Here is a 12,574-nt window from a genome sequence, read left to right as displayed (position 1 = left end):
GACACAGAATCTGAAACAGGCTCCAGGCTCTGAGATGTCAGCACAGAGCCTGATGCGGGACTCGAACTCACAGACTGTGAGATCGTGACCTGAGCTGAGGTCCGACACCCAACAGACTGAGCGACCCAGGCGCCCCTGTTTTGTTTTTTAGGAACTGCCATACTGTCTTCTATAGAGGCTGCACTATTTTACACTTCTACCAAAAATGCACAAGGGTTCCAATTTCTCCATATCCTTTTTGTTTTTAATTGGGGTGCCTGGGTGGCTCAGTCGGTTGAGCATGTGACTTCAGCTCAGGTCACGATCTCATGGTCCGTGCGTTTGAGCCCTGCCTTGGGCTCTGTGCTGACAGCTTAGAGCCTGAAGCCTGCTTCAGATTTTGTGTGTGTGTCTCTCTCTGCTCCTCCCCTGCTTGCACTCTGTTTCTCTGTCAAAAATAAGTAAACAATAAAAAAATAAAAGAGACTTTTCTTTAAATTTTTTTTAATAGTAACCATTGTAAGAGGTGTGAAGTGGTATCTCACTGTGTTTTTGATTTGCATAAAAGAACAGTGATTTTGAGCATCTTTTCATGTGCGTATTGGCCATTTATATATCTTCTTTGGAGAGATATCTATTCAAATTCTTTGCCCATTTTATTTATTTATTTATTTATTTATTTATTTATTTATTTATTTATTTTTAAAAGTATGAAATGTATTGTCAAATTGGTTTCCATACAACACCCAGTGCTCATCCCAACAGCTGTCCTCCTTAATGCCCAGCACCCACTTTCCCCTCCCTCCAACCCCCCATCAACCCTCAGTTTATTCTCAGTTATTAAGAGTCTCTTATGGTTTTTGTCCAGTTTTTAATAGAGTTTTTGTTGCTGAGTTGTAGGAGTTCTTTGTATATTCTGAATATTAAACCTTTATCAGATATATGGTTTGCAGATATTTTCTCACTGGCTGTGTTTTATGTACCAGATAATTTTCAAGATGCTGAGAATACAGAGGAGGCTTCCATTCTCATGAAGTTTGCATTCTCTTGGGTAGAGATAGAAGGAAAACAGTAAAACAAATAGATAAGATACTTTGAGAAAATGAGAAGTACCATAAAGAAAATAAAATGGGGTGAGGCGTGTTTGGTTGGCTCAGTAGGAAGAGCATGCAACTCTTGATCTTGGGGTTGTGAGTTCAAGCCCCACATTGGGTGTAGAGATTATAAATAAACAGACGTTAAAAAATTAAAAGAAAAAGAAAAGGGGTGATAAAATAAAGGTGACCAGTGGGTGAAGGCAGTCCACTTTAGATAGGGTAATCAGTTAAGACCTTTCTCTTAGAAAAGATCTCAGTAATATTTTTAAAAGATCACTTTGGCTGGTCTGTGAAGAATGATTATGTGGTGAGGGGAGATGAAAAGCAAGGTTCCAACGACTGTTCTTTCTTCAGGCTCTTCTTATTTATTTATTTATTTATTTATTTATTTATTTATTGAGAGAGCTCACACATGCATGAGCAGGGGGAGGGGCAGAGAGAGAGGGAGAGAGAATGCCAAGCAGGCTCTGTGCTGTCAGCGCAGAGCCCCAACACAGGACTTGATCTCACAGACTGTGAGATCATGACCTGAGCTGAAATCAAGTCAGATGCTTAACCAACTGAACCACCCAGGCGCCCACAGGCTCTTCTTTTATACCATAATCAGGCAGTTGTGCCTCCTATTCTCCTGTTTCTAAATTTGTATTACATCGTGGTCATTGGCAATTGGAGTCTAACAAAATGGATTTTGGTCACTTGTAGCAACTCCCTCCATTTCTATGTCATTCAGTGTGTGCTAGATTACATGTGTTAATGGACAATCCCAAATCTCCGTGTCTCAGAACAATACAAGTTATTTCTTGTTCATACTACATGTTCTCTGCTAGCTGGCTGAGGGTATTTGCTCTGTGTCTTCCATTTTATGGGCCCAATGCCGATAGCGTAACCACCAGTTGGAGCATTGCTAGTAGCTGTGGCCAATGGAAAGAGAAAATGGGTAAACTGTACACTGGTATTTAAAGCTTCTTCATAGAAGTGATACATGTCACTTACACTCACATACAAAAGCAAGCCCTATAGTCACTCTGAACTTCAACAGAGCAAGAAAAAAACAATTATATCATGTTCTAGGAAGTTGGGGGAACCAGAAATATTTGAAAATAATATAAATGTTGGGGCGCCTGGGTGGCGCAGTCGGTTAAGCGTCCGACTTCAGCCAGGTCACGATCTTGCGGTCCGTGAGTTCGAGCCCCGCGTCAGGCTCTGGGCTGATGGCTCAGAGCCTGGAGCCTGTTTCCCATTCTGTGTCTCCCTCTCTCTCTGGCCCTCCCCCGTTCATGCTCTGTCTCTCTCTCTGTCCCAAAAATAAATAAACGTTGAAAAAAAAATTAAAAAAAAAAAAAAAAAAAAAAAAAATATAAATGTCTACTAACACTTCCAAGATCTCTACTAGTACTCCTCAGCACTCAGTAAAATATCTGTCCAAAACTTCCAGACCATATAATTTCCTACAGAATATAATTAGATATATTTACTCATATTAAAGAAATTTATTTCACTCATTTTTATAAAGAGCATTCACCGTGTAGGACGTTGCAAACCTTTTACTGGTCTCTTGTAAAACGGTACAAGTGACACGTTTTGTATTCTGAAATCAACTTTAACTTGCTATTATCATTATAATGAAATATTTATATTTATATTTGTAGCGTCTGATAAAGATAAGGATTGAACTAATATAATGGTGGAAGAAGTGGAAATTAGGGTTTGGACTTAAAAGATGTTTAAGTATTAGAAGTAGAACTTTTTGACCAATTGAATGTGGTGAACAGATGAGAAGGAACAGATAAGGAATTATCCTTATAATTCCATTAGGAGGTTTCCTAGACCGAGAGACTTACTGGAATGGTGGTGTAATTGCCTATGTAAGGGAAGGCAGTAGTAGCTGGTGTGTAAAGTGAAGGGATGGGTAATTAGTTTCACTTAGGAAATATTAAATTTCAGATGTCTGTGGGAAACTCGCTTCAGCTAAACCCTCTTTTTGTTAGAAACGTATGAAGATACTGGAAAAGAAACCATTGGAAGGAGACTGGGAAGGGAACATCTAAAATATTGTGTTATATAAATGAAGAGCAAATTTTGAGGGTGTCTTCATTCTGAGGTATTTAAATGTAAACAATTTTTAACCTACTTGAAACAAAACACTCCTCCACTCTCTAAGTGCCCCCTCCACTCTCTAAGTATCTCTGTATCATCATTATTTTACTTCAGTAATGTCTACAGTTCAGCATTTTAACATTAAGAGAAAAAAAAAAAAACTTGAAACGAAGGCGGGAGATAATGTAACAATATGCACCAACAGATGGGCAACAGTCACCAAAGTCTAAAAAAGATCTGCAGTGTAAGAATCTGTTAGTGTGCCTCTAGCACTGTCTAGGGGAGAAACAGAATAGTGGAGAAAAAGGATTCAAGAGTGTGCTGTTGGACAGAGTACAGGACACTGGTTAGAATACAACCTTTACAATTAACTAGTAGTCACATTTACAGAATGCCTCCAATGCATCAGGGACTGTGACAGGTGTTTTAAAATATTTTTATCTCGGAGTAGCTGGGTGGCTCAGTCAGTTAAGCATCCGATTTCGGCTCAGGTCATGATCTCCGGGTTGTGAGTTCGAGCCCCACGTCAGGCTCTGTGCTGACAGCTCAGAGCCAGGAGCCTGCTTCAGATTCTGTCTCCCTCTGTCTCTGCCCCTCCCCTGCTCAAGATTTGTGTGTCTCTCTCAAAAATAAACATTAAAAAATTTAAATATTTCTATCTCAGAATCATCATGACAGTCGAAGAATAGGTGTGATTGCCCCCAACCTGCAGTTAAAGGAACTGAGGCTCAGAAAGTTAAAAAACCTGTTCAAGGTCAACATACAGTAAAGGAGAGATATGCAGGTTCACCCAGATGGGTCTGACTTCAAGGCCTGAGCTCTTTCAACTATAGCCAACACACCCCAAACTTGTGCATCAAAATCATTTGGAGAACATGTTAAAACACATTTTCCAGTTTCCCACTCAAGATCGTTTCAGGAGATGGTAATATTAGTATAGTACTTTGTTCTCATGGACGTTGTTAGGATTGAATGTAATCAAGTATATTGGAGTGTTTTATAACTTCAAGTTTAACATAGTTTTGCTTATAGTTTAATGGTTTTAGGTTTTTAAAGATTTTTTAAAAAAAGTAACCTTTACACCCAAGGTGGGACTCAAACTTACAACTCCAAGATCAGGAGTCACGTGCTGTACCGACTGAGCCAGGCAGGGGCCCCTTATGGTTTTATTACATGTAATCATCTAATTCCCTTTCTTTTGATTTTATAGTCAGAAAACAATTTTCTTTTCTTTTTTAATGTTTATTTTGAAAGAGGGACAGAGAGTGTGACTAGGGGAGAGACAGAAAGACACACACACACACACACACACACACACACACACACACACACACACACAGAATCCAAAGCAGGCTCCAGGCTCTGAGCCTCTGAGCTGTCAGCATGGAGCCCCACATGGGACTTGAACTCAGGAGCTGCAAGATCATGACCTGAGCCAAAGTCAGACACTTAACTGACTGAGCCACCCAGGTGCCCCAATACTTTTCTGATTAAATAGGATTATTGACTATCTTGTAACAAGAAAAGGGTGCCCCAAACTGTGTTTTGGCTCAGTAACCACATTGTTAATTAATACATTTAATTTCTACTTTATAAATCAGCACTCTTATCAGTCTGACCAGTGCTAGTCAAATTCCCCAGGCTTAATCATCCCTTTGTTAACTGAAAAAATAACTTTGAAATCAGAAGAGCTGAGGACTGGAGTTCATAGCAAAAGAGATATGAATTGTTCTAATTGGGGGCTTTCTGGGAGTAAAATATCAGGGTTTGGCCTGGAGGTCAGCCTGTGAATACTACAAAATTAACTCCTTATGATCTAAGACCACCTTTTTTCAGTATTAGTGGATGGTGTTTTTCTTGGTTCCAATATACCATAGCTAGAACAAGTAGAACCAGAAAATGTAATATGGCCACATCTCTAGCCCCTTTAAAATGCCTCCTGCTCTGTCCACCCCCACTTTCCCCAACAATAGCTGTAAGGTTAGCAAGAAAAGTCTTGTCTTCTATCCTAAGAGAAACTCCAAGCATTATTTCCACTCCTTAGTGGGATTTGCAGTTAAGTTCTACTTAAATTAGCATTATTCTCCACTGACCATAAAAAGCTGGTAGTTTCATTGTAGCCAAGTACTCTGTGTGTTTGTTTGTTTTTTGCAATATTCACAAAAGCACTCAGCAGGCACTAAATGCACGCTCCTTGAAGAAAGGTTAAGCGGTTTCCCCAAGACCACAGAAAGGGAACAAGTGGGGGAAGGGGACACTGAGAGTGCCTCTTCACATTCAGTCACATTCCCATAATTACTGAAGTCGCCTCATTCCCAGCCCAAGAACCAGGCTTTCAAGGGGACATGAAAGGAACACCCTGGAGGTGAGAGCCAGGAAATCGGGAGAGGTGCCTTTCCCGGCATGCTCTGCAGCACATTGAGGGGCGCCAGACGTATCCCGGCGTGCATCGGGGAGCGCCCAAGGGCGATGGTTCTCGGCTCCTGGAGAGGCACGCGAAGTTAAACCGGTAGGTGTGAGCTTACTTAGTTTTGAGACCCGGCTTTCTCGTTTCCCCTTTATGAACGTAACTCCAAAGCGGCGAAAAAGGAGGTCCTATAACTACCCTCCCTTTCCGCGTGCGAATGACTTTCGGCGCCGCTTCGAGCACGGTGCCAGGTGATTAGCGGTTAGGGGTGGGCCTGAGCTAAACACGTGACCAAACCTGGCAGCCAATGACTAGCCGGGTGGTCCGGCAGCGCGAGGATTCCGGGACCCGTGAGCGGAGCGGCGCGTGGGCCCGTTCCGGTCGGCCCTGGCAGGTACGCGCAGGCGCCTTAGTTGCCACGCGCCCCGTTGGTCCCACGCGCCCAGTGGCGTGTACTTGGCGCGAGGTGTTAAGAGTCTGTTTGGGTGTTTTTGTGGGGGGGGGGTAGGGGAAAATGGGGGGGCAGTGGCGTCACGTGGACGCCACAGCCAATCGCAGGCTGAGGCGCACCCACAGCTTTCCCCGGCGCCCCGGGGTGCGACGTGTTCAATGAGGTTCGGCTCAGTCCTCACGGCGCGAGCGCTCTTTCGAAGCGCGTGTGCAGCCTGTAAAATCTGGCCACGGGTTTTCGTGGCGTCCTGCCCTTCTGTGAGCACGGACGACAAGTTCTCGGCAAAATGGCTGCTGGAAAGAGTCGCCTAGCAGGGGGAGCGTTGGGGCCGCGTGAAGGTCACATGATGAGGTTGGCAGCGCGTGCTGCTGGCGCGGGGAAGGGGGAGGGTGGTAGGGGAGAGGCGTGGCCAGTCACGTGCCTTTGACTGAGCCGACCTGTGGTTTTCTTTAGCGTCTTTGCTGCGGTCTGATCCGTCTGCTTTTGCTCCTCCCACTTCGAAGCGTGGCAAGCGTCGGCGAGAGGCTGTATGGTGTAGTGGAATGAGCTGTGGTCTGGGAATTAGGGGTTCTGGCGTCTAGGCCTTTGGCTTCTTTCGTAATGATCAAGTCCTGTTGCCATTCTCGGCTTCCATTTTCTCATTTGTATTCTGTGTAGGATTTTTTTAAGTCCTCCCTGTGGTATGTGACCTCTACCTAATCCCACAGTGTTATGCAGATAACAAAAGAATTAACAACGAAATGAGAGGAGCCCGTCTCCCCACAAGAAGAACCCCCCCCCCACACACTATCCCTTCCATTACTGCAGTGATGTAGGAAACCTGGAGGTAATTTCTTGTAATATTTTGGGCATATTTGTCCATGTTTATCAATTGCATTTATACTCTGTGCCTTTCCACGCAGTCATCTGAAAAGTAGTCTGTCTTTTAGAGGGCTAGTCTCTGTGTTTCCTGGAAAGAAATCAAGAGGTAAGTAGTATTGTTCTTTAACTGTGGAGCTTGGAAACCAGTAGTTAGAAGGGATTTGCTAATGCCCCATAAGACTGACTAGAAGGACCTAGAAGTCGTCTCCTCCAGTTGGTTGGCCAGTATTTGTAAAATTGTTGAGGCTTCCTTGCCACCAGCCTTTGATGTTTTTCATGGTTTTCGCTCCCAGCTCTTCATTTTACCAAGGGTCAGGGCTTTAATGAAATGAGGCAGACATTAATTATGTATTTTTCATATCACTTCTTAGGTTTTGTCCTACCCTTTGATGTATCTTAAAGGGCCTTTGAATTTTGTGGGAGCACAATCTGGAAAACCTTTTTTGAGTAATCTTTATAACAGTAGTTACCATTTTTGAACAATTATGATAATTAACATCTTTTTAGCTTAATACTTTATATATCTTGATTCATTTACTTTTGTTAACAAACCTATATAATGTGGGTACTATTTTCTCCATTTTACCAACAAGGAAAATAGCGACAGAGATTAACTTGAACTAGCTCATATGGCTGGTAATTTCACAGAATTCCAACCGTATTACCTTTTGAAAATTTGACAGAATGATTATAAAGTTCATTTGGAAGAATTAATCTGTAAAGTAAGAATCATTTTGAAAGTAAAGTGTGTGTGTGTGTGTGGGGGGGGACTTGTACTAGTGATTATACAAATAAAACTATGATAAAACAGCAGTAGGTCTGGAATAGAGTAGTGAAACAATAATAAATTTAGAAGTATATAAAGCTATTTAGTATTATAAAGATGGCATTTCACATTAGTTGAGAAGGAATTTCAAAATTGTGTTGGAACATTTGGCTGTTTGAAAAGAAAATAAAATGGAATCTTAAAATGTAAATGAAATCAACGAATTAAATATTTAAATATAAAATGTGAAGTCGGGCGTCTGGCTGGCTTTGTTGGTAGAGCATGTGACTCTTGATTTTGTGGTTGTAAGTTTGAGCCCCATGTTGGGTTTAGAGATTACCTCAAAATAAAACCTTTAATAATTTTTTTTTAAATGTGTGTTTATTTTTAAATTTTTTTTTTCAATGTTTATTTTATTTTTGGGACAGAGAGAGACAGAGCATGAACGGGGGAGGGGCAGAGAGAGAGGGAGACACAGAATCGGAAACAGGCTCCAGGCTCTGAGCCATCAGCCCAGAGCCTGACGCGGGGCTCGAACTCACGGACCGCGAGATCGTGACCTGGCTGAAGTTGGACGCTTAACCGACTGCGCCACCCAGGCGCCCCAAATGTGTGTTTATTTTTGAGAGAGAGCACGCACGCACAAGTGGGAGAGAGGGAGAGAGAGGGAGGCACATAATCTGAAGCAGGCTCCAGGCTCTGAGTTGTCAGCACAGAACCCGAGGTGAAGTTCTAACCCATGAACTGTGAGATCATGACTTGTGAGCCAAGGTCGGACACTTAACCAACTGAGCCACCCAGGCACCCCAAAAATAAAATCTTAAAAAAAAAAAGTGAAGTCAGAGGATTACTACTTTAAAAAAATGGGTAAACATTTTTCCAATCTTGAAATGGGATGAGCTGTTTTAAGCATGACTGTAAAGGCAGAATCCATAAAATGGTGGATATTGTTTGAATTAACAATCTGTAGTTGGTAAAAACATTATGAAGACAAATTTATTCGCTTAGTATTGGTTTAACATATTTATGGAGTGCTTACCATGTGCCAGGCATTTTCTCAGGTGTAGGGGATCCAATGATGAGCAATGCTAGGCAGATGGTGGGGGGGAAATTTTTGCATCATGTGTTGGACTTACAAGTATAATCTTAATATATCTAGTAGATGGGCAAAAGACGTGACTACATCACATACATAGAGAAATGAAAATAATAAAGATAAAAACATTATTTTTCATTTATAAACAAGTAACACAGAACAACTTGCTCCACTCTCCCCCACTTAGTCTGGCAGGTTTGCATGTATGTAATAAACTGTTAATATTGTATTGGCATAGGAGCGAGGAAATTCGCACACATACGCTACTGTTAGTGCATATTTATCTTTGAATATCCTTTTTGAAGGGCATTTTGGCTATCCCTATTGAAAGCATTAAAAACCTGTGTGCCCTTTGACTCACCAGCTTCTCTTCTTGGTTAATTTGTAAGTTTGTAAAGATGTTTATTTAAGAGTTGTCTTTGTAGTATTTTTTTTTTTTTTAATTTTTTTTTTCAACGTTTATTTATTTTTGGGACAGAGAGAGACAGAGCATGAATGGGAGAGGGGCAGAGAGAGAGGGAGACACAGAATCGGAAACAGGCTCCAGGCTCCGAGCCATCAGCCCAGAGCCTGACGCGGGGCTCGAACTCACGGACCGCGAGATTGTGACCTGGCTGAAGTCGGACGCTTAACCGACTGCGCCACCCAGGCGCCCCTGTAGTATTTTTTATAATAGCTAAAATCTGGAAAAACTTAAATGTTAAATAATAGGGGATTGGTTAAGTAAATATGGTACTTTTATAGAGGAAAATACCTTATAGCCAATAGGCATGATCTAATGACTTAAAAGCATATATTTTGTTAAGTAAAAAAAAGTTACGAAATTATATGCAGTATGATCACATTTTTGTAGGATTATGCCTATATGTGTCTACAAGTCTAAAATTTACATAAAAGTCTGAAATGGCATATATCAGGGGCGCCTGAGTGGCTCAGTTGGTTAAGCGTCCGACTTCGGCTCAGGTCATGATCTCACAGTTTGTGAGTTCAAATCCTGCATCAGGCTCCGTGCTGATAGCTCAGAGCCTGGAGCCTGCTTTGGATTCAGTCTCTTCCTCTCTCTCTGCCCTTACTTAGCTCACACTCTGTCTCTGTCAAAAATAAAAATAATAAACTGGCATACATCAGGGGCGACTGGGTGGCTAAGTCCATTGGTTAAGCATCCGACTTCAGCTCAGGTCATGATCTCGCAGTGAGTTTGAGTCCCGCATCAGACTCTGTGCTGACAGCTCAGAGCCTGGAGCCTGCTTCAGATTCTGTTTCCTTCTCTCTTTGCCCCTCCCCCGGTCATGCTCTGTCTGTCTGTCTCAAAAATAAATAAACATTAAAAAAATTTAAAATGGCATACTTCAAATGTAAAGTAATGGTGATTTCATTTGCTTGGTAGGGTTTTTGTATGAATTTAAAAGAATAAACATTTTCTTAGAACAGTTTTAGATTTATAGAAAAACTAAAGACAATGTAGTTTCCATATATCCAACACCCAGTTTTCCATGTTAACATCTTATGTATGGTATATATGTTATAAAAAATGAACCCCAATGAATATTGATTTATTATTAACTAAAGTCTGCAATATAAGATGTCATTTTTATTTTATTTTATTTTTTTTTAAATTTTTTTTTTTTTCAACGTTTATTTATTTTTGGGACAGAGAGAGACAGAGCATGAACGGGGGAGGGGCAGAGAGAGAGGGAGACACAGAATCGGAAACAGGCTCCAGGCTCCGAGCCATCAGCCCAGAGCCCGACGCGGGGCTCGAACTCACGGACCGCGAGATCGTGACCTGGCTGAAGTCGGACGCTTAACCGACTGCGCCACCCAGGCGCCCCAAGATGTCATTTTTAAATTTTTTAACGTTCATTTATCTTTAAGAGAGACAGAGTGCAAATTGGGGAGGGGCAGAGAGAGAGAGAGAAAAAAGAGACACAGAATCTGAAGCAGGCTTCATGTGCTGAGCTGTCAGCACAGAGCCTGATATGGGGCTGGAACCTACGAGCTGTGAGATCATGATCTGAGCTAAAGTTGGACACTTAAATGACTGAGCCACCCAGGCGGCACATCTTTAGTTTTTATTTTTTTAAGTTTATTCATTTATTTTGAGAGAGAGTGTGTGTGTGTGCGACCACGGGAGGGGCAGAAGGAAAGTGAGAGAGAAAGAATCCCAAGTTTGATGAACCCAAGTTCAGTGCCGAACTCGAACCCAGAAACTGTTGAGATCATGACCCGAGCTAAAATCAGCTGAGCTCGAACCCAGGAACCATGGAATGGTGACCTGAGCCAAAACTGAGAGTTGGACACTTAACTGACTGAACCACCCAGGTGCCTCAGATTTCTTTAATTTTATCTAATGACGTTTTGTTTTCTTTTGTATTTTTTTTTTTTAAATTTTTTTTTTCAACGTTTTTATTTATTTTTGGGAGAGAGACAGAGCATGAACGGGGGAGGGGCAGAGAGAGAGGGAGACACAGAACCGGAAACAGGCTCCAGGCTCCGAGCCATCAGCCCAGAGCCCGACGCGGGGCTCGAACTCACGGACCGCGAGATCGTGACCTGGCTGAAGTCGGACGCTCAACCGACTGCGCCACCCAGGCGCCCCTCTTTTGTATTTTTTTAAAGCTTATTTATTTATTTTGAGAGGGACAGAGACAGCATGAGTTGGGGAGGGACAGAGAGAAAGAGAGAATCTCAAGCAGGCTCCATGCTGCCAATGTACAGCTCCATGTGGGGCTGAACTTAAGAAACTGTGAGATCATGACCTGAGCCTAAACCAAGAGTTGGGCTCTTAACTGACTGAGCCACTCAGGTGCCCCTCTAATGTCCTTTTTCTATTCCAGGATACCACACAAAAAAGCTTTTTAATGTACCAATGCTTTTTATTATTTAAATTCCAGTTGGTTAACTAACACACAATGTAATATTAGTTACAATATAATGATTCATCAGTTCCTTACATCACCCCTGTGTTCATCATAATACTTCATCACTTATTTAACTATTCCCATCCCCACCCTCTTCCCTTCTGGTAACCATCAGCTTGTTCTCTGTAGTTTAAGAGTTTATTTCTTGGTTTGCCTGTCTCTTGTTTTTTGTTTTTTCCTTTGCTTATTTGTTTTTGTTTTTTAAATATCTATTTAATTAGTCTCTGCATACAGTGTGGAGCTTGAACTCACAACCCCGAGATCAAGAGTTGTATACTCCACTGACTGAGCCAGCCAGATGCCCCTCATTTGTTTTGTTTCTTAAGTTCTACATAATGAGTGAAATCATATGGTATTTGTCTTTCTCTGACTGACTTATTTTGCTTAGCATGGTACTCTCTAGCTCCATCCATGTCATCATAAATGGCAAGATTTCATTCTTTTTTTTATGGCCGAGTAATATCCGTCGTGTGCGTGTGTATGCGTGTGTGTATGTATGCCACATCTTCTTTTTAAAAAATTTTTTTTAAGGTTTATTCATTTTTTAGAGACAGAGACAGAGCATGAGTGGGGGAGGGGTAGACAGCAAGGGAGACACAGAATCCGAAACAGGCTCCAGGCTCCAAGCTGTCAGCACAGAGCCCTATCTGGGGCTCGAACCCACGAACTGTGAGATCATGACCTGAGCGGAAGTCATACGCTCAACCAACTGAACCACCCATGTGCCCCTCACATCTTCTTTATCTATTCGTCAATCAGTGGACACTTGGGCAGTTTCCATAATTTGGCTATTGTTGATAATGCTGGTATACTAATTCTTTATTAATGGATGAAATTCCAGGGAAGAAGGTGTGAGAGGGGAAAAGGAAATGAGGTAGGGAAAAAGTGAAAACAAATAA

This window comes from Lynx canadensis, chromosome B3 (genome assembly GCF_007474595.2).
Source record: "Lynx canadensis isolate LIC74 chromosome B3, mLynCan4.pri.v2, whole genome shotgun sequence".
Lineage (NCBI taxonomy): Eukaryota > Metazoa > Chordata > Mammalia > Carnivora > Felidae > Lynx > Lynx canadensis.
Note: the sequence above shows the minus strand (reverse complement) of the source record.